General features: G+C 42.5%; 1 protein-coding gene across 2 annotated transcripts in view; it reads right to left on the bottom strand.

Annotated features, from left to right (window-relative positions):
- The window catches only part of LOC126279638 (solute carrier organic anion transporter family member 74D-like), a 199,187-nt gene that overhangs the window by 65,504 nt on the left and 113,896 nt on the right, over nucleotides 1-19,787 (bottom strand). The window lies entirely within an intron of this gene.

The following is a 19,787-nucleotide window of genomic DNA, read 5'->3' on the forward strand; positions in this document are numbered from 1 at the left end:
AATACCCATATTCTCGACTTTGCGTTCACTACCAACACTCTGAAGTAATGTACTTCATCACATAGATTTCAAGATCAATACCATCACTGCGCGATAGGGATGGAAATGCTACCGATGACGGTGCCACTAAAGCGGAGTTATTAAATACAGTTTTCCGTATTGACCTAGTAGCACCAACAATGCGAGCACCACGAATAGTTTACTAACAGTAAGTTGTCCGGGTTGGACCAATGGAATTGCGCGACTGTACAAAAATCCTGTCGAATTGTACTTTCAGCAAAGAGTCTCATTTGTTATCATGAATTTGCGCAGGCTGACCAAAACAGACAAGCACACAGAAGACATGATCGGATGTAGATGTAACTTGTCAAAGAATACAACATCGGTGGGTACACGGGGTGAATCACCCAAAACTGCCATTAATGTGTGGCTTTCACAGAAGAGATTGGTAGTCAGGGGCTCGTATTGTTAGCCGACCAACAGATTTTTATAGTACTTATAGTGTGCGTATTTTGTGCATCCATACACTTTTTAAATGGAACTGTGTCCACTGATATTAAAAAACTTGAAAGTAGGGTAAATTAGAATGGAAGTGGTATTTGTTGCAGGACACTAGTGCATGTCTTTTATGAGACATCGTCTTTGGAAAAGTTCCCACAGCGACACTTGTACAATATCTGTGGTAGCACACAGTAAAGAACAACGCAAATGCATAAACTAGATATGTGGCTTCTGACCAGTAAAAAAACAATTGTCCATCGCCAGGTCCTGATGGGATTCCAACTCGGTTTTACAGAGAGTACTCAACTGCATTGGATCCTTACTTAGCTTGCATTTATCGCGAATCTCTTGCTCAACGTAAAGTCCCGAGCGACTGGAAAAAAGCACAGGTGACGCCTGTATATAAGAAGGGTAGAAGGACGGATCCTCAAAATTACAGACCAATATCCTTAACATCGGTTTGTTGCAGGGTTCTCTTACATATTCTCAGTTCGAATATAATGAATTTCCTTGAGACAGAGAAGTTGCTGTCCATGCATCAGCACGGCTTTAGAAAGCATCGCTCCTGCGAAACGCAACTCGCCCTTTTTTGACATGATATCTTGCGAACCATAAATGAAGGGTATCAGACGGATGCCATATTCCTTGACTTTCGGAAAGCGTTTGACTCGGTGCCCCACTGCAGACTCCTAACTAAGGTACGAGCATATGGGATTGGTTCCCAAATATGTGAGTGGCTCGAAGACTTCTTAAGTAATAGAACCCAGTACGTTGTCCTCGATGGTGAGTGTTCATCGGAGGTGAGGGTATCATCTGGAGTGTCCCAGGGAAGTGTGATAGGTCCACTGTTGTTTTCTATATACATAAATGATCTTTTGCGTAGGGTGGATAGCAATGTGCGTCTGTTTGCTGATGATGCTGTGGTGTACGGGAAGGTGTCGTCGTTGAGTGACTGTAGGAGGATACAAGATGACTTGGACAGGATTTGTGATTGGTGTAAAGAATGGCAGCTAACTCTAAATATAGATAAATGTAAATTAGTGCAGATGATAGGAAAAGGAACCCTGTAATGTTTGAACTCTATTAGTAGTGTAGCACTTGACACAGTCATATCGATTTAATATTTGGGCGTAACATTGTAGAGCTATATGAAGTGGATCAAGCATGTAATGTCAGTTGTGGGGAAGGCGGATAGTCGTCTTCGGTTCATTGGTAGAATTTTGGGAAGATATGGTTCATCTGTAAAGGAGACCGCTTGTAAAACACTAATACGACCTATTCTTGAGTGCTGCTTGAGCGTTTGGAATCCCTATCAGGTCGGATAGAGGGAGGACATAGAAGCAATTTAGAGGCGGGCTGCTAGATTTGTTACTGGTAGGTATGATCATCAGGCGAGTGTTACGGAAATGCTTCAGGAACTCGGGTGGGTCTCTCTAGAGGGAAGGAGGCGTTCTTTTCGTGAATCGGTACTGAGGAAATTTAGAGAACCAGCATTTGAGGCTGACTGCAGTACAATTTTACTGCTGCCAACTTACATTTCGCGGAAAGACCACAAAGATAAGATAAGAGAGATTAGGGCTCGTAGAGAGGCATATAGGCAGTCATTTTTCCCTCGTACTGTTTGGGAGTGGAACAGGGAGAGAAGATGCTAGTTGTCGTACGAGATACCCTCCGCCACGCACCGTATGGTGGATTGCGGAGTATGTATGTAGATATGTAGACAAGCTGTGTTCAAAATGATCACCGGCAGCGGCAATACACGCTTCCAGTCTGGTGTGGAACGACTGCTGCGCACGTGCTACCATTGCAGCGGAGATGTCAAAGCATACTGCAGTAATATGTCATTGTATATGATCGAGTGTAGTCGGTATCTCCTTGTAGACAGGGTCTTTCAGCTTTCTGCAGGCGTCAAATACGGGGAAAGGGGCGATCTACATACAGGTTTTCAACGATCTCGAAACAATTCGTGACAACATACTGTAGTACTCCATGCGCTATGGGCCGGACAGCCGTCACGTTGCTGCTACGGGTTCCTCCTAGCCTTCAATGGAGTGTCTTCTAGCATCCGTGGAAGATGGTCTGTTAGGAGGCTGCGATACTTGTGAACACAGTGTTCTGTCTATGAAAAACAGAAATGTGTTTACACTCCATAGACACCGACGATCGCCCGGACCAAGCCAACAGGGATTGTCAACAGATCAAATATGCATGTTTCGGCGGCTTACCTGACCATGACTGTTAAATATGTTTTCATCACTGAACAAGATACGTGATACATCTATAGTATCTCGTTTGATTGCTCATTTAACACGATTATCATAATAATTTCCATGCAGCTCTGATGGAGAGAGGTGCAGCTCTTGATGAAGTCTGATGGAGAATGCGTAGGACACTTGCCTGACTCATGCCATTACCTCGGGCGATTGTGCGGGATCTATCGTGCGGATCAACTACTACACCAGCAAGAACATTACTTGCTCCGCCTTCTGTCTTCACTTGCTTCCTTCTGTTACATTGTCTAGGTGTTACACTACCACTTTCACGTAACTGGTTGAAGAGGTTGATAGATAATTGCTGATGTGGTTGACATCTGTTGGGATATCTTGCAGCATAAACCGTACAAGAATGAGCTGTATTATTTCTACTCCCCATGCACCATGAGCGTATCGGCTTTTTCTGCATTAGTAAATCCCATCATTCACTCACGACCTCCTGCTTGGACTCTCACACACTGACGAGCAAGTCGCAATGTATTCAAGGAACACACAAGTACAATGTAGAAAACACAACATTGTACCTAGCAAACTACGCAGCTCGAATGGCACAAACAAGTGTCGGTGTGGAAACTTTTCAAACTACGGTATCTCATAAACGACGCGCATTACAATCCTGTAACCAATACCACAGACAATTTAGATTCCTTTCAATTTGTTATTGTCGATAGGTGTCGTTCCATTTACAAAAGTGTATATCTGCACAAAAATACACGTTGTAAGTATTATTACAAGCTGTTTATTGGTAATGATACGTGCCCCTGAGTACCAACAAGTTCTGTGAAAACCGCACATCAATAGCACTTTCCATTTTCGCAATATTTGCGGCGCAAGTTTTAGGTGATTCACCCTGTATTCTCTGTGCAAGTAGAACATCCAAAGGAGTGTATTATCTTTGTTCGGGTTCAACGTTGTTGCCAGGTCTGGTATGTCATATAAATATGTCAACATCGTCAGATATTGACTGGTCACTGTGAAGAACAAGGAGATGTTGTGTATCCTTGTAAGACAGCGTTGTCAGCTACTGACAGAGGTTGATAATGGCTTCAATTGTAGATCTGTATTGGCCCACAGATTTGTGGGACATTCGGATGTAGGAGTTGCCCGATGTTGAACTGCATGGGAACGTGAGGGCAGACATACTTACCGTCAAGGTTCCGGTCAACCAAGTCTGACCACCACGAGACAGGATCACCGGTTCTGAACCAAATGACGTAGCGTCATATGCAACATCCTGTGTCATCCTGCGTCGGTGGTCGGATACTGGCAACAGTGGAAGTAGGGAATTACCATCCCAGGATTAGGTTGCCATAAACACCGCAGCACCAATGGCTGCATTTGGAATGGTACCGTGACCAAGAAGTACGGAATCTTGATGAATGGTGTCGCATTGTGCTCACGATGAATCGCGATTCTGCGCTAACCCGAATGAGCATTGTAGTGGAGTATGGTGGCGATCTGGGGAAAGGTCTGACTCTTCAAATTTTTTGGAAAGGCACAGAGACGTCAGACCTGGCGTCAAGGTACGACTTCATGTGTCGGCTATTAGATAAGGAGGGAACTATGGCAGGAGAACCTTGCGTGGTCATGTGTTACCTCTCATATCGTGATGCCTTTTCTCAGCAGGACTGAGACGTCCACACACGGTACGTATCTCTATGAACTTCGTGCATCATGTTGAGGTACTCCTGTGGCCAGCAAGATCGTTATATCTGCCCCCAACAGAAACTGTGTAGGACCGGCATGGATGTTAACTCAGTCCCACTGCCACTATCCAGGATATCGAGGACCAGTTATAACAACCATGTGTGAGCTTGCTCAGGAGGTGATGCAAGGGATTTTTAACACCTTTCCCAATAGAATCAGTGCACGCAGGCTGACCAGAGGGCGTGCAACATCATATTGATAAGTGAGCTAAATTTTCCAAGTTGTTTGTAAATATGACTCGATTTATTAATCAGAGAAAAACATCAAATGGTCTGTGGAGTTCCATTCAGTTACCACAATTTGTTCAAAAATGTTCAAATGTGTGTGAAATCTTATGCTAAGGTCATCAGTCCCTAAGCTTACACACTACTTACCTTAAATTATCCTAAGGACAAACACACACACCCATGCCAGAGGCAGGACTCGAACCTCCGCCGGGAGCAGCCGCACAGTCCATGACTGCAGCGCCTCAGACCGCTCGGCTGATCCCGTGCGGCAGAATTTCTTCTTGGTGCTTCGCTTTCTTTGTCAGGCCTTTATTTATTTATTATTTATTTATTGCTTATTTAGTCTGACCAGATAAGTCCTTAAGGCTCTATCTTGCATCTCATCAGGAACAACAAAACTGGCAATAATGGTAATAATAATAATAGTAACACTAACAATTATGATAAAATGATTGCATAAATTAAGAATTATATCAATTAGTTATTACATAACAAACTCAACAATAATAATTTTAGTTATTAACAAAGAAGTAATCATTTACAGGAATAATAATCATAATAATAACTTATATCACAATAAAATAATGGAGGCATTAAGAATGATGTTAATTAGTTTAGCACTTCTGAAGCTTTGTTTGATTAGAAGTGGAAGGGATATACAAAGAGGAGAGGACTGAAATGAAAGTGACGATGGCTGCTAGGAAAGAGAGAATTAGAGTACAGAACTCTATAGACAAGGGGAGGGAAATGTGGTGGGGGAGTGTGGGTTGATGAGTGTGAGCAGCAAGAAGAGATAGTTATTAAGATAGAAGGTGGGCCATTAGATGCCTTTCGAAGTTTTGAAGGAATTTAATTTCTCTAGAATTTTGAGAAAGATTGTTCCAGAGTCAGGTTCCTGATAAAGGCCCCAGGGGTCCGCGAGCTATGCCAGAGGGGTCCGCAAGATGATATTAGAATAAAAAATATATATTAAATGTATTTCGTATGATAAGATGTTTTGTTTTGGCCGCTTCCTGCATGAGCAGAGCTTTAGCAAACGCTATCTTCTGCGTCTAGCGTCTTCCTAGAGCCAACTGTCACTAGCGCAAAACTAGAATTAGATAGAGGCAAATAGTTCTGCTGTATGCCGTTAGACTCTGCGCGCTGCCTCTTTGCAGCTGACAACTGACAGTCACTTTACACAGAAACTCGCATTTCAGGCGACAATCGTCCATTATCTTTTTAAGGAGTTTTTTACACTAAACACCAAGATCTGAAGACAAAGATTTTGAGCAATAATCAAAAATTTAGCAATAACAATGATGGCTAAATTGAAAAAGTCTTAAGCTCAATATATTTTTCAATAATGAATGAGTCAATGTTTTTTCTAAGTACCAAAAATAGTAAACGTATAAAAAGACTCTTAATTTGGCTTTTGTGATACATGATACTGTGATATAACAAGGTACCAATCATGCTCGATGAGGGGGTCCTCTAGAAAATTTTGTTGGGAACCCCTGATTTAGAGAATATGGCTGTGTTGTGTGGAGGTACGAGAGGATCTTACTTTGTTGAGAATGAGTATTTCTGCTATGTTGTTCAGACAGTAGCATAAGGGTTCAAGTGCAATAGTTTAGAAGACGATGCAGTAAGAAAAGGGTATGATAATCTTTAAGCTTATCGGCATTAGCCATTTTAATTGTTCATAGCGGGAGTGATATGGTTGCAATAGCGTACATCACAAATTGTCGCACACAAGATTTCATCATCAGTTCCAGCCAGCATGGGGTCTCACACGAAAATCGTTGAACAGCTCGCCATATTCATCAGCCCTCAAATGATGCTTTTCCAATAAATCCAAATTACGCTGTTAAACTTGCAAAGAAATACAAGAACAGAACGCAAGCAATGTAATCTGTGCGCCGAGGGCGGCAGGGGAAAATACCCAAGTTTACAATGAAGGTGAAGTTCACTGCACCGCAAGAAAATAATCTTCTCTGACGGGAGTAGTTTAGACACCAATAAAATAATGCAAAGAATCCTTCTGGAATATACAACAACAAAATAATATCTGAGGCAAAAGCCCTGTCAAAATCAAAATTACTTTTAAAGTGTGTTTGTGTGTGTGGTCTTCAGTCCTGAGACTGGTTTGATGCAGCTCTCCATGCTACTCTATCCTGTGCAAGCTTCTTCATCTGCCAGTACTTACTGCAATCTACATCCTTCTGAATCTGCTTAGTGTATTCATCTCTTGGTCTCCCTCTACGATTTTTACCCTCCACGCTGCCCTCCAATGCTAAATTTGTGATCGCTTGATGCCTCAAAACATGTCCTACCAACCGATCCCTTCTTTTAGTCAAGTTGTGCCCCAAACTTCTCTTCTCCCCAATCCTATTCAATACCTCCTCATTAGTTATGTGATCTGCACATCTAATCTTCAGCATTTCGAAAGCTTCTATTCTCTTTTTGTCCAAACTATTTATCATCCATGTTTCACTTCCATACATGGCTACACTCCATACAAAGTACCACACTCAAATGTTCCTGCACTAAGCGTACCATAATCAGAGTTTACAAGGGACGCTTCGGAGTCCCAATCGACGAAAAAGAGTTTAAGGTCGGCCTACCCGACAACAAGAACGTGACAAATATAACAAAGTCCTGTTGGTGGTTACGTGATCGGAGCCATGTCTCTTCCATGTAGAAGCCAAGCTGGTAGCTGCTGGATGGGAAGATTGACACCGACAGTGACTTCGTCATGACGGTGGCTCCAGAGCGAGATCCCGATAGTTGGAATGCCTTAGTAATCAATGCCAGGCCCAGGAAGCGCACTTGGAGTGAACTGATACATCGAGGTCCGACCACCTGCTCGTGCTCCAGAATACTTCTGGCACTATTCTTCATCACGTAGCCCACGGATGGGAGAAGGTTCACGGGGTCAGTATCCTTCGGTGGCTTATTGGTTACTGTATACTGGCAGGTCGGAGCGCGGCTCTTTCGAGTCTCTCTTTTCTGCAGAGAGCTCCTTTCCACGCATAGCCCTTATGTGTTGTTGGTTGCGGCATAGGTAGGCGCCCCGACAACGCACAATGTACACCACGCAACAAACATTAAGGGATCACTTTTTCGAAACCCAGTAATTCTCTCCTATGCGACGCAAATGTTGGAAATTACACGAAGATTTTCTTACAACCGTCACAACCTTCCTCCACAATGGAGCAAATACGTACGCCCAGAGACTTCACCCTCCGGCTGGGCGACGCTTGAAACAGCAAAGAAAAAGGAAAGCTCAGAAGTTCATGTGAGCTGTAAGTTAGATTAATGAAATCACATTGGCGCAAAATTCACCACAATTCTGCTCAGCACCACCGCGGATGTGTCACACGTCGAGAAAGTTGTCACACCCACCCTTACGCTCATTTCACACCTTTTTTGACGCCTCTGCAGTATGGGTAAGAATCGTAACATTCAGCTTTAAAGTCACGGGATTAGCGTATGGGTGGCAGAGGAAAACATCTGAGGCAAACCACGGTTCAAAATCGCCACGAAAATTCCTCAGCGAATGGCATAAAGGGCGTGACATCACCCCTCCCCCACACATTTAGTGGTCAAAAATGAGAGTTCGCTGTGCGGTGAGCAATACGATGATATTGTTGCCACCATATGGTCATTTCAACTTTACTCTATGGACACTGTAGGGCCGCAACTCCAGTGAAAACGATCTCAGTTCTTTGTAGTGTAGCGTGACAGCAAGTTTCACCCTGCCTTACAATTTGGACCTCTAGAGACCGTTCGAAACCAGACGACGAAATCTGAACGTGATTCGAAGTAGAAAAGTTTTTTTATGCTTTTCCAGCCCTCCTTTTTTGAGCCCACTTGTGGCGTGACAACGGGAGGGTCCGGCATTGACACATGCGTGAATAAAATGACGAAGTGTTACCCTAAGATCACCCAGTTCGGCAACACCTTCTACGCCACCCTTGCACCTTTCTCGGGCACATTGAAAATGTACCTGTCGGAATCTCCTATGCCAGTTCAGTCTCTCAGCTACTTTAGCGCCTGAACATCCACGTAAGAGAGTCGAAGGTGTTATCTATACCTCAGACGCTGGAGTAGTCTCTAGACTGAACTGGTGTAGGAGATTCTCAAAAGTACATTCTTGACGTGCTCAAGAAAGGTGCGTGGATGGCACTGAAGATAATTCCGAAGTAGGTTTCGCTAGCAGTGGCCAGCTTCGTCAAGAACATCGTCCTGTTATTTAGCGCACTGCGAACTATCGCCTTCAACACCAGGGGAGGGAGTGATCTCATTGACGCCATTTATGCCACCATCTCAGGCCTCTTCATATCCAGTCTGAACGGCGGTGTGTCTGAAATGTTTTTCTCAGCCACCCGTACGAAATCTGCGTGATTTCAACGCTGAGTGTCACTATTCTGGCTTCCATCGCAGAGAAAGTGAAATGAGGGTAATCGAGGATGTGACGACCTTTCCATAGTGCGACACGCCCACTGTGGCGTTGCGTAGATTTGTGGTGCAATTTGCGCCAATGTAAACTCATTAACGGACCTTAGAGTTTGTACGAACTTCTGAAGTGTGACCTCCTTCGCATTTGTCAAAGCTTGTGTTTCAAGCATCTCCAAGGCCGAGAATGAAGTCGCAGGGTGTCACGTTTTTCCATCATTACAGGGGAAAATTGTGCCAAATTTACAACCTTTGTGTTGCAATAGGAGAGAATTACGTAGTTTCGAAGAAAACGTGCTTTCATTTTGTTGTGCAGTGTAAGCCTAATTTGTAACAGTGTTTTCCATTACGTGAATCGGAGCTTTCTTGAACTGGTAGATGACAACATCAGAAAGAGGAGTAAGGAGACTGTGAACAAAAGCAGCGGGATTTTTCATTAATTAGGTGTAAGTAATCAACCAGTAGGTTCTACTTCAGCGCTAAAAGACTAAAGAAATTATAAAATCAAAAGTTTCAGGAGGTTGGAATGTACTCTAAAAGTTGAGAAGTCAGACATGAACCCTCTCAGTGTGGGGGAAGGGGAGAGGGAAATGATGCATCGATCTTTTAGGAATTTATCTCGTTCGAGAAAGTTTCAGAAACAGTCACGAAAATTTTATGATATTTGTAAAAGCTGATAGTGGACATTAGTTTTAGTTATATGTCAGTCAACTACAAAAAACAAATAGGAACCATTTGCAAGAGCGTAGGGCAAACGAAAGGAATGTCAAACGCTTTTGAAAAAGGAAAGAAGGAATGCTGAACTCGATATTCCGTCGGATAGGTTGTCCTACGTGACGGAATAGTCAGAACAAGGTCTAAGTTGTTGAATACTAAGGTGACAAAAATAACGGGGGTAGAAATATGCTCATATACGGATGGCAGTAGTATCGCATAAATAAGGTATAAAAGGGCAGTGTGCTGGTGGAGCTGTCGTTTGTACTCAAGTTACTCATTTGAAAATGTGTTAGACTTCATTATGGGTTTACGTCAGGAATTAACAGACTTCGAAAGCGGAATAGTAGTTGGCGCTAGACGTATTGATCATTCCATTTCGGAAATCATTAAGTAATTCAGTAGTCCAAGATTCACAGTGTCAAGAATGTGTTGAGAATACCACGTATCAGGTATTACCTCTCACTACGGACAACACAGTGGCCGACGGCCTTCGCTTAACGACCGAGAGCAGCGCTGTTTGCGTAGAATTTTCAGTGCTAACAGACAACCAACATAGCGTGAAATAGTGGCAGAAATACATGTTGGGACGTCCGACGACGGTGTCCGTTAAGACAGTGCTGCGAAATTTGATGTCAATGGGCTGTAGCAGCAGACTCCTGAAGCGAGTGCCTTTGATATCAGCACGAAATCGCCTGCAGCGCCTCTCCTGGGCGCATGACCATACTGGTTGCACCCTAGACGATTGGGAAACAGTAGATTGCAGAGAAAAGCTGATGGAAATGTTCGAGTGTGAAGCAGATTCGACGAAACCATGGACCCAAGTTGAAAAGAAGGCACTGTGCATGCTGGTGTTAGCTCCATAATGGTGTGGACTGTGTTTACATGGAATGGACTGGGTGCTTTGAATGTTCGGCTGCTTGGAGATCATTTGCAGCCATTTATGGAAGTCATGGTCTCAAACATCGATCGAACTTTTACGAATGAAAATGCACAATGTCGTCGGGATACAGTTGTTTTCTATTGATTCGAAGAACATTCTCGGCAATTCGAGCGAACGGTTCGGCCACCCAGATCACCTGACATGAATCCCATTGAACATTTATTGGACATAATTGAGAGATCAGTTCGTGCACGAAATCATACACCGGAAACTCTTTCGGAATTATGGACGGCTATAGAGACAAAATGGCACAATATTTCCGCAGGGGACTTCCAACGACTTTTTTTGAGGCTGCACTACACCAGGCAAAAGAAGGTCCGACACGATTTTAGGAGGTCTCGTATGACTTTTGTCACCTCAGTGTGTAATTACGAAATAGTGACTGAAGCTGCATTAGCGGATAAAAATGATTAGTTAATACTGTTAGTGATTAGTTTATGACTTCATGACCGGAGTGCCTTAGACAAAGCTGCAATACGAAGATGTATTTCACTTCTAACCAATAGCTATCGGGTTACTCGCAGGTGCTGTAAATCAGAGGTATGGATCTTATACCCAGAGCCAACGACAGGCTGTCGTTATCCGTGAAATAACTGTTCCTGTGCTGTGAGTCTTCTACTACATAGCAAGTAGCTCGAATCGAGAAAATCAATGGGTAATGAACGTTGATCTGTTGCAACAAGGATATAAGTGCGGGTCAGCCAAGCTCGGGACAGCCTTGAAGTAGCGAAGAGGTACGGTCCATAGACTTGGCCAACAGTCCACTAGCGTTCCACGGGCGGGCAACTCAGTGTAGCGGTGGGAGCCAAGGCGGATTACGTCGGCCACTTGTGGCGTCAGCGTGCGTGGCGCTGTCACGCTGTCTGCGACGTAATTGCAGCGTAGGCCGTAAGTGGGTACAGAAACAGCTGAGGAAGCCGACCTCTTTCTACAAGAAAGGCAGCGTTGCGGCCATCAGGGCAACAGCACGAGATCCTATCCGGCGGCTGATTCGCACAGAGGGCACTATCGATGGCTCATGCTCTCGGCCACACACCAACCTACTGGACAATGTGGGCTACCTTAGTATGAACTCACGTAATGCAGACCATTTTATTCACTGTCAAGTTAAAAAGAGTCCATAGCATCTATTACTCTAAAAAATATACGTCATCTAACTTCAGGGGACCACACCGCGCCTATCTAACCCATGTTAATTTAGGCAAGTATTTGACCCATTCTGAAAAAACTGTTTGATGGATGACCTTAATATTTTTACTGTATGTTACATGATGGTAATAGAGACAACTGTACTAAAATCTACTTTATCGATTTTATAGTTTTTAAGAAGTACTGTTTAAATTTATTAACAAAAACATTAAGTTTTTCTGCAGAAAATATGGGGAATATTAACGAACGTAGTACCAGAGGTGGCTTTTTATGTTCTGCAGAGTTTCTGAAAATTTCATTCATTTATCTATGATAGTTTCTGATATAATGGGACATATGTACTGAAAATTTTAGTTTGTGGGAAATTGACTTTAAAGAAAAAGCTTTTGAAATTTGTTACTTACAGTTAATTAAAACTGTCCTGCTGCATATGATGGCCCTTCTTTGGCCTCTAGAAGGTCTTCCATCTTATGTTTCACCTTCCTGGATGTTTGTCTTGCTTTCTTGGCTATATTAGATGCAGACCTGTGTGCATCGGCTATCCTCATTTTATATCGGAATGTTGCAGCCCAGTGATCATATCTTCACCAGGATTAATTGCCAGTTTTTTCAGTACTCAACACTTTCCAATATTACCACAATTTAATGTAATAACAGCATCATGAACTCCTAGGTTCGTTGTATGCATGCCTACAAATACAGTTTTAGGAAGGCGGTTCCAAATTGTGCTGTTGAAACATTCTTTTGGTTTCTGTATCTGCCCATGCAGACATTTCCTTAGGTCAAGATGAGCCAAGTCTCTGAAAATGGGTTTAACTGCTGTAATAACAACAGCAGGAAGAGAATGCTGGTCAGAATAAGATTCTGCAGTTGCATAAGCCATATTGTATTTGCACTACGAATTTTTCTCCAGATGGACACAATCCATGACATGCTTATCATCAGTAGAGGACTTATGGAAGAATATGGCCCAAACACCTCCCTTCATAGACTCCAGATTTCATTTATTTCTCCTAATTGCCTGCCCAGAGTATACCTGCAAGTTTTCTATTTCAGTTTTAGTTAACCGACCCTACTCGGTCAACAATTTTCCATCTTCTAATTTTTTCCTCTCATATAAACAGTTAATTTTCTCAGCCTTGTTCCCAAACATTTTTGAACATGGCCTTCACATTCTATTTTGCTAATAATGGCATCTCCATATGGCTTTGAGTTCAACACATTGTTGTTTGCCTTACGGTCACCATCGCCCAAATATTTGGTGTACCGCACGCCTCATGTTTCTACGCAGTGATGAAATATTTTTTGTTCTCCAAGAACTGCCATACCACTACTTGTTCCTCTAAAATTAGCCACCCAGTGGTGTTCTTTATGTTCACTAACTTTACTACTCGCAATCACACTTGAACTAAATTAACCCCCTGTTTGAAAGCGTGATGTTTACAAACAACAGAAACAAAAGAATACCAACCGTTGCATTCTAAGGATAGCCAACACACTCGGGAGTAAAAAAATCCCAAACGTGCAATGTAGGGGATGTAAAGATCTAAAATATATGCAGAAAAGTGGGTGACAGAAAAGTGGGCGTGGCACATAAATACAAGTGGTAGGAAAATGCTCTTTAAACGCTCGAAAAAAAATCAGCAAAATCCTTTTCAGAGTACTTAAATAAAACATTAATCTATCAAAATATGATGAAAACCGAACATCGATTGTTTTCGGCCTGAACCATGGTGTGGTCCCCTAAAGGACACTTTATGGTAAAGTGAGAATACCCGCTTATTTGTAGACTTCATTCATTATTACACTTACGGTCGATCGACGCTTGGTACAGGGAACGGTAGTTGACCTTCATTGTAAAGAAATGTAATGTGTTGCGTGTAAATAGGAGGAAAGGCCCATTATTGTTGGATTATTCGGTTGGACACTAATCAGTAAACACAACAACGATCGTAAAATATCCGACAGTACTTGGAGTATCTGAAAGTGGAACGAGCACGTAAAACTAGTTACAAGTAAGGTAGGCGTCAAACTCATATTCACTGACCTTATCCGAAAGTGTAATTTTTTCACGAGAGACGTAGCTTACAAAACATTCGCTCTACCGAGTCCTGCGTATTGCTCGACAGCCTGGCGCAGAGAAGAGATAAGAAAAGCCAAAGAATAGCTACGCGATAAGGCTAAGGTTTGTTTAGTAAGCACGAGAGCGCGACAGGAAATGCTACGCAGTTACCCAAAGTCATGCCACATAGGATAAGGTGTACAGTGGTGATTCAATAGTGCTGGTCCATAGGGCGAAGTCGATGGACGGATATGACGGGAACGATCATTCGAAGCAAAAAAAGTCTAACAAACATCGGCTCCAAAATGCATGCCTTAACAGCTATAAGCCCTTTTTCAGTAGAGGAGATTTCACAGTAGCAAAGAAATGCTAATAGCTCTTAAGGTATGCATTTTAGAGCCCAAGTTTACTAGACGCTTTTGCTTCGAATGATTGTTCCCGTCACATCCCTGAACACGACTTTTTCCTATGTGTCAATACTACTGAATAACCAACGTAGACTTTGTCCTATGGGATATGACTTTTGAGAACCTTGCGTATTTCAGTGGCGGAAGTTATAAGAGGTGCATTGTGTATCATGGAGAGATTTCACGTTAAAATTCTGGAAAAGCACATTTCATTAAGAGTCAAGCAACATATAGACTTGCTATAATTCGCAGTTGTTTGTTTTAACACAGCCATAGTATGAAATACTTTCAGAAACACTGAAAGAAGTATATTTCATTTCATTACATTATCTCCTTAATTCAGTCTCCACCTACATAAATTGTAATAAACTTTATCCGGCCGGGGTGGCCCAGCGGTTCTAGGCACTACAGTGTGGAACCACGCTATCACTACGGTCGCAGGTTCGAATCCTGCCTCGGGCGTGGATGTGTCTGATGTCCTTAGGTTAGTTAGGCTTAAGTAGTTCAAAGTTCTAGGGAACTGATGACCTCAGAAGTTAAGTCCCGTCGTGCTCAGAGCCATTTGAACCAATAAACTGTACAACGCTTGGTCAGGCAGATGGTATAATAATGTCTTACGGAGGATTACGGAATAAGCTCTGAACCAGGATCCGCCACGGCGTGCGAAAATTGCACACGTGCGCAAGCTCTCCATGCTTGTAGTCCGGAGATCGCCCTGCCTTTGCGCTAGCAGATACGTCTCGGCTTTGCTTCGGCCTTCGCAGTAATACCCAGTATAGTGTGACATTTCATTCAGTTGTGAGACGCTTTCTTCCGGCATTTTGTGCAGCTTTCTTCAGAAGACTTGAAAAAAGAATGGGTATCACAGAAGAGGCAGAGCATTCTCAGTTTCTCTTACGCAGTCACATAAACGACGGGAATGAAACGTCGTTACAGCACCTTTCAGAAAGAATTTCCATATTCATTTGTCTATGAAAGACCAAAAATTGCAAAGTCGAACAGACAGTTTATGTTGGATTCATTGTCCTATTCTTTGTGCTACATCTTTAAATACGGAAAATGTGAGGAAAGTCGTGGTAGAAATAATAAGTTTCATAAAGTCGCACGTATTATTACATTGTCAGTGGAAACAGTTTTTGATGGAACTGAACGAACAGTATACACTACTGCGAAGTACGTTTGTTAAGTCAAGGGGCATGTCTGGAACAATTCTTTAATTCTGGACCCTCTATTGTTGAATTTCTGATGGAAAAAGGAAAGCAGGAAAGAAAATCATAAGATCGAGAATAGATTGCAGACCTTTCATCTTAAATAGAGTTGACTGTAGGCTGGCCTCAGTAAGACATCACGAAGTGAGAAGCAACTGATTTCTGGTTTCATGGGGCAACTGGATACATTTAAAAAAGGAATCACATTCTGGAAGGGGCAACTTTTAACACTATCCGTTTCCCCGAAAGTGTTGAAGAATTTATTGTGGCATCGAAAGAATTACTATAATAGTTTTCTAAGCATTTTAAGAACACTGCCTGATAAGCCAAAACAATACGACCAGTGCCCACCGCGACGTTGGAGGGGATGCCGCCAGGTAGCGTTACGGGCACATGACGCGGTAACAGAAGTGTGTAAGGCTTGTTTCACATCTACCCGGCAGTCGGCAGCCGACACCGGCTACCAGGTTGTGGGGGTGAAGAGCTTGCGGGACGTTCCAAACCTACCCGACAGACGTCAGCTGACCCGACAGCCGGGCCGATGCCGTGGGATGCCGGCGGCCCCCACTGTGTCTGGCCGCTGCCGGCTGTCGTGGGGAACACCCGGGCCGTGGAGTGGGGCAGGCAACAGGGGGCTGCACTTCTACTGTCATCTGCCCGTCAGTTGCGTTTTACTTTGTTCTGGTGGTTCAGCCTGTTCTAAAGATTTCTAGTGTGCCATGGCGGAAATCGATGTCGAAATTCTGATAACATTAGTGCAGGATCGACCAGTTTTATGGGACAAGACTTTAAGTAGTTATAAGGACAGAATACAAACCAGGAATGCATGGATCGAAGTCTGCAAAGAATTGAACGAAGCTTTTGAACGGGTGTGTGACAGGGATAGAGACAACTATGGTAGGTAAATGTCCTTATTTTTATGCTAAATCCCCAACAAAATTTTATAATCGGTGGCACATTACATTTTAGGTAATTGCCATGTCACAGATTTTTCAGGTGTCATAAAGTAGTCCGTCATCATTTTTCGTGCATTATTGGCAGAAATTGCCGCACTTGCACGTTCACTTCTTATTATTCTTTCAAGTCCAGTTATGGACAGAGTATACTCAGAGTTGTAGCCTTCGTTTTTAAGAACAAAATTGTGGAAAGCAACACATGCCTCAACAATGTCAAGAGCAAAATAGGGTTTTAAATTTATAGCTCTGTGGAAAATCCTCCATTTATTAGTCAGTATCCGAAATGAGCACTGTACGTGCCTGCGGGCTCTTGACAGGAGATAATTGAAGACTCTTTTAGCACCTGTTAATTGGTGGCCAGAGAACGGTCGTAGAAGATGTTGATGCAGTCCAAACGCTTCATCACCAACAAAAAAATAAGGTGCCTTTGGAGCTACTTTACTAGGAAGGCATCTGTCTTCAGGAATTACCAGCTTCTTTTCCATCAGTGATTTCCACAAAGAACATTCTTTAAATATAGAAGAATCACCCTCTTTGCCATAACTGCCGATATGTGCGTGGATAAAAGTGTAGTCTGTGTCTGCCAGAGCCATCAGCACTATTGACGAATATCGTTTGTAACTGTAATACATTGAGTTAGATGGATGAACGATACGAACATGCCTTCCAACTACAGCCCCCATGCAATGAGGAAAATTTGCTCTTTGCTCAAATTTTCCAGCAATGTTTTCGAGGTCTTTCTTAGTTGGGTACAGGCATATATTCACAACGTAGACACCAAATAGCTTGACACACATATCTATTTTACTGAAAGGGGAAATGCCAACTCTGTAACTATAATGAAGATCTGTGAACGTACAGCCACTGGCCAGATATCGGAAAAGAAAGTTTCAGTATTGTAGAATGTCTGTGTAGCTTTCTGGAAAAGTAAACTTAATATAGCATGTGCTGTAAGGTAAGCAATAAAATGGACTATCCTACATTAGGCCCAATCCATGCACAGTGATCTAAAATCTGAAAGTATTCCTGCATGAACATCACGGATTTTGATTAAATTTTGTATGAACACTGACACATATCCCCAATGACCAATGGCAATGTTTAACGTTAACTAATTAAATACTTCTGGAAATATTTTACCCTATCGTGCACCTTTCATCAGTCCGCCCCTAGTTTTCGTCAACATTGAGATATATCTCTGGCAATATATTTGTGAAAGAAACAAATCTACGACATATTGTACAACGTTTTGGCCTTCTTACGTGAAATAACAAATAAATTGCATGACCAATTTTCAGAAAGGTGATTTTAAAAGAAGACTGGTGAAAAAGTAGTCGCTTGAAAGAAGTGTGAGATCAGACGTTTCATATGTCGAGAAGAAATTGCACGATAAACCTTAAACTTCGTGTGTAATAACTTATCAACCAACGGTTTTACAATGCAAAATTTCAATCTCCTACTGCTTTCCAATACCTTTTATATTGTGGGCAACACTGGTTTTCTAAAAACGTTAATTTATAGACCACTAGACACTTTAACTTTCCGGCTTTCATGACGCATTTAAATCAGACAGGTTGAAAAACATTAAACTTTTTTTTTTTTGTAAGGATAGTAGTGTGATGTACCTCTTCAGTTAGCATTTTTGTTTCTGGCAAATTTGGTATGAGGAAGTGGGCGAATATTAGATATTCTTTCCAAAGAAGCGAGAGGATGTATAAATCATCTGTAAAATCTAGGAGTGAACGTACATATACAGCCAACAGCTTAAATTTTTGAAGAAAACAACAGAAGCACGTCCGACTGCCGACAGTTTCTCGCTGACTGAAAATGCGACCACAGAAAGACCAGTTTCTGATGACTCTTTTTCCTTCGCTGACGATACTCAGGATCCAGAAACTGATTGTAATGAGACATTCACAGAGGAAGTACGTAATTCTGACATATCGAAATCACGCAGTAACAAGAAGAGGAAACCTGACTCTGTAGTGGCAGAGCTGATCAATGCACTGCACAGAAAATCCAATCGCCATATGTCTTTTTCAGCGGGGTAGTTCGAACGCTGGAAACATTTGACGACGATGAGGTAGCAGAGTTTCAATTAAGAATCACGCAGATTGTTTCTGAATTTAAACGGCGTAAAAAGTCATGGGATAAAAATAATACTGCCGCTCATCCTAGTACATCACGTGAATACACATGTTTACCCCTTTATGAGGTACAACCAATTACAAATGCAGAAGTCAATAGGCAACGATCCACAACCGATACACACAGTGTTACCAACAAGCAGTGGAACAATTTTCAGGGGCATTTTCCAGATCCTCTAAGCCATCACAAACCTCTGAAAATTCATGTGCTGGATCGTTCAATTTTTAAGCTATGTTTCAATTTTTTAATATGATTACAAAAATGTACATCCTTCAGAATAATAAAGTTTTTAACGATTTAACTGTTGTTTAACCCACTAACCTGATTGTAATTGCCAACATTTGTTTAGGCTGAATACATTCTCGGAAGGACGTGTTGTGGGGCTGAATGGAACTCTTCATTCGATCATGTGGATCGTGAAAAGTTCGTAAACTCATCCGAAAATAATTAAAAAACTGATCTTCATCTCCCCTTAATTCCTCAAAAAGAACAAAGAATGCACCCACTTTGTCTCTTCTCACATTGAGTGGATGAACCCAATGCAACCTTCTTCTTCTTCTCCTCTTCAAACGTCTGTGCAAGACAAGCCATGCTAATAACTGGTCGGGCTCCATTTGTCGTCTGAAAGCAACTGCTGGCGGAAGGACGGCGCGGCACGGTATGCCGTGCTGCGTCTGGTGAGTGTGAAGAGACGCGGCTCTTGTGTCGGCCCGGCAGGAATGTCGGTTTGGCGGCTGCAGGGTAGATGTGAAGTAAGCCTAAGCGGAGCAGACACGGACGGGGGATCACCCTAGCGAAGATATCTGTTGCAAATGGGGAAATCCATTGACATAAGAGACTTTGACAAAGGACAGATTATTATTACGCAGATCCCGTGAACGAATATCTCGATACGGTCGCAGGTTCGAATTCTGCCTCGGGCATGGATGTGAGTGATGTCTTTAGGTTAGTTAGATTTAAGTAGCTATAAGTTCTAGGAGACTGATGACCTCAGAAGTTAAGTCCCATATTGCTCACAGCCATTTGAACCATTTTTGAATATATCGAAAACA

This window comes from Schistocerca gregaria, chromosome 1 (assembly GCF_023897955.1).
Source record: "Schistocerca gregaria isolate iqSchGreg1 chromosome 1, iqSchGreg1.2, whole genome shotgun sequence".
Taxonomy (NCBI): Eukaryota; Metazoa; Arthropoda; class Insecta; order Orthoptera; family Acrididae; genus Schistocerca; species Schistocerca gregaria.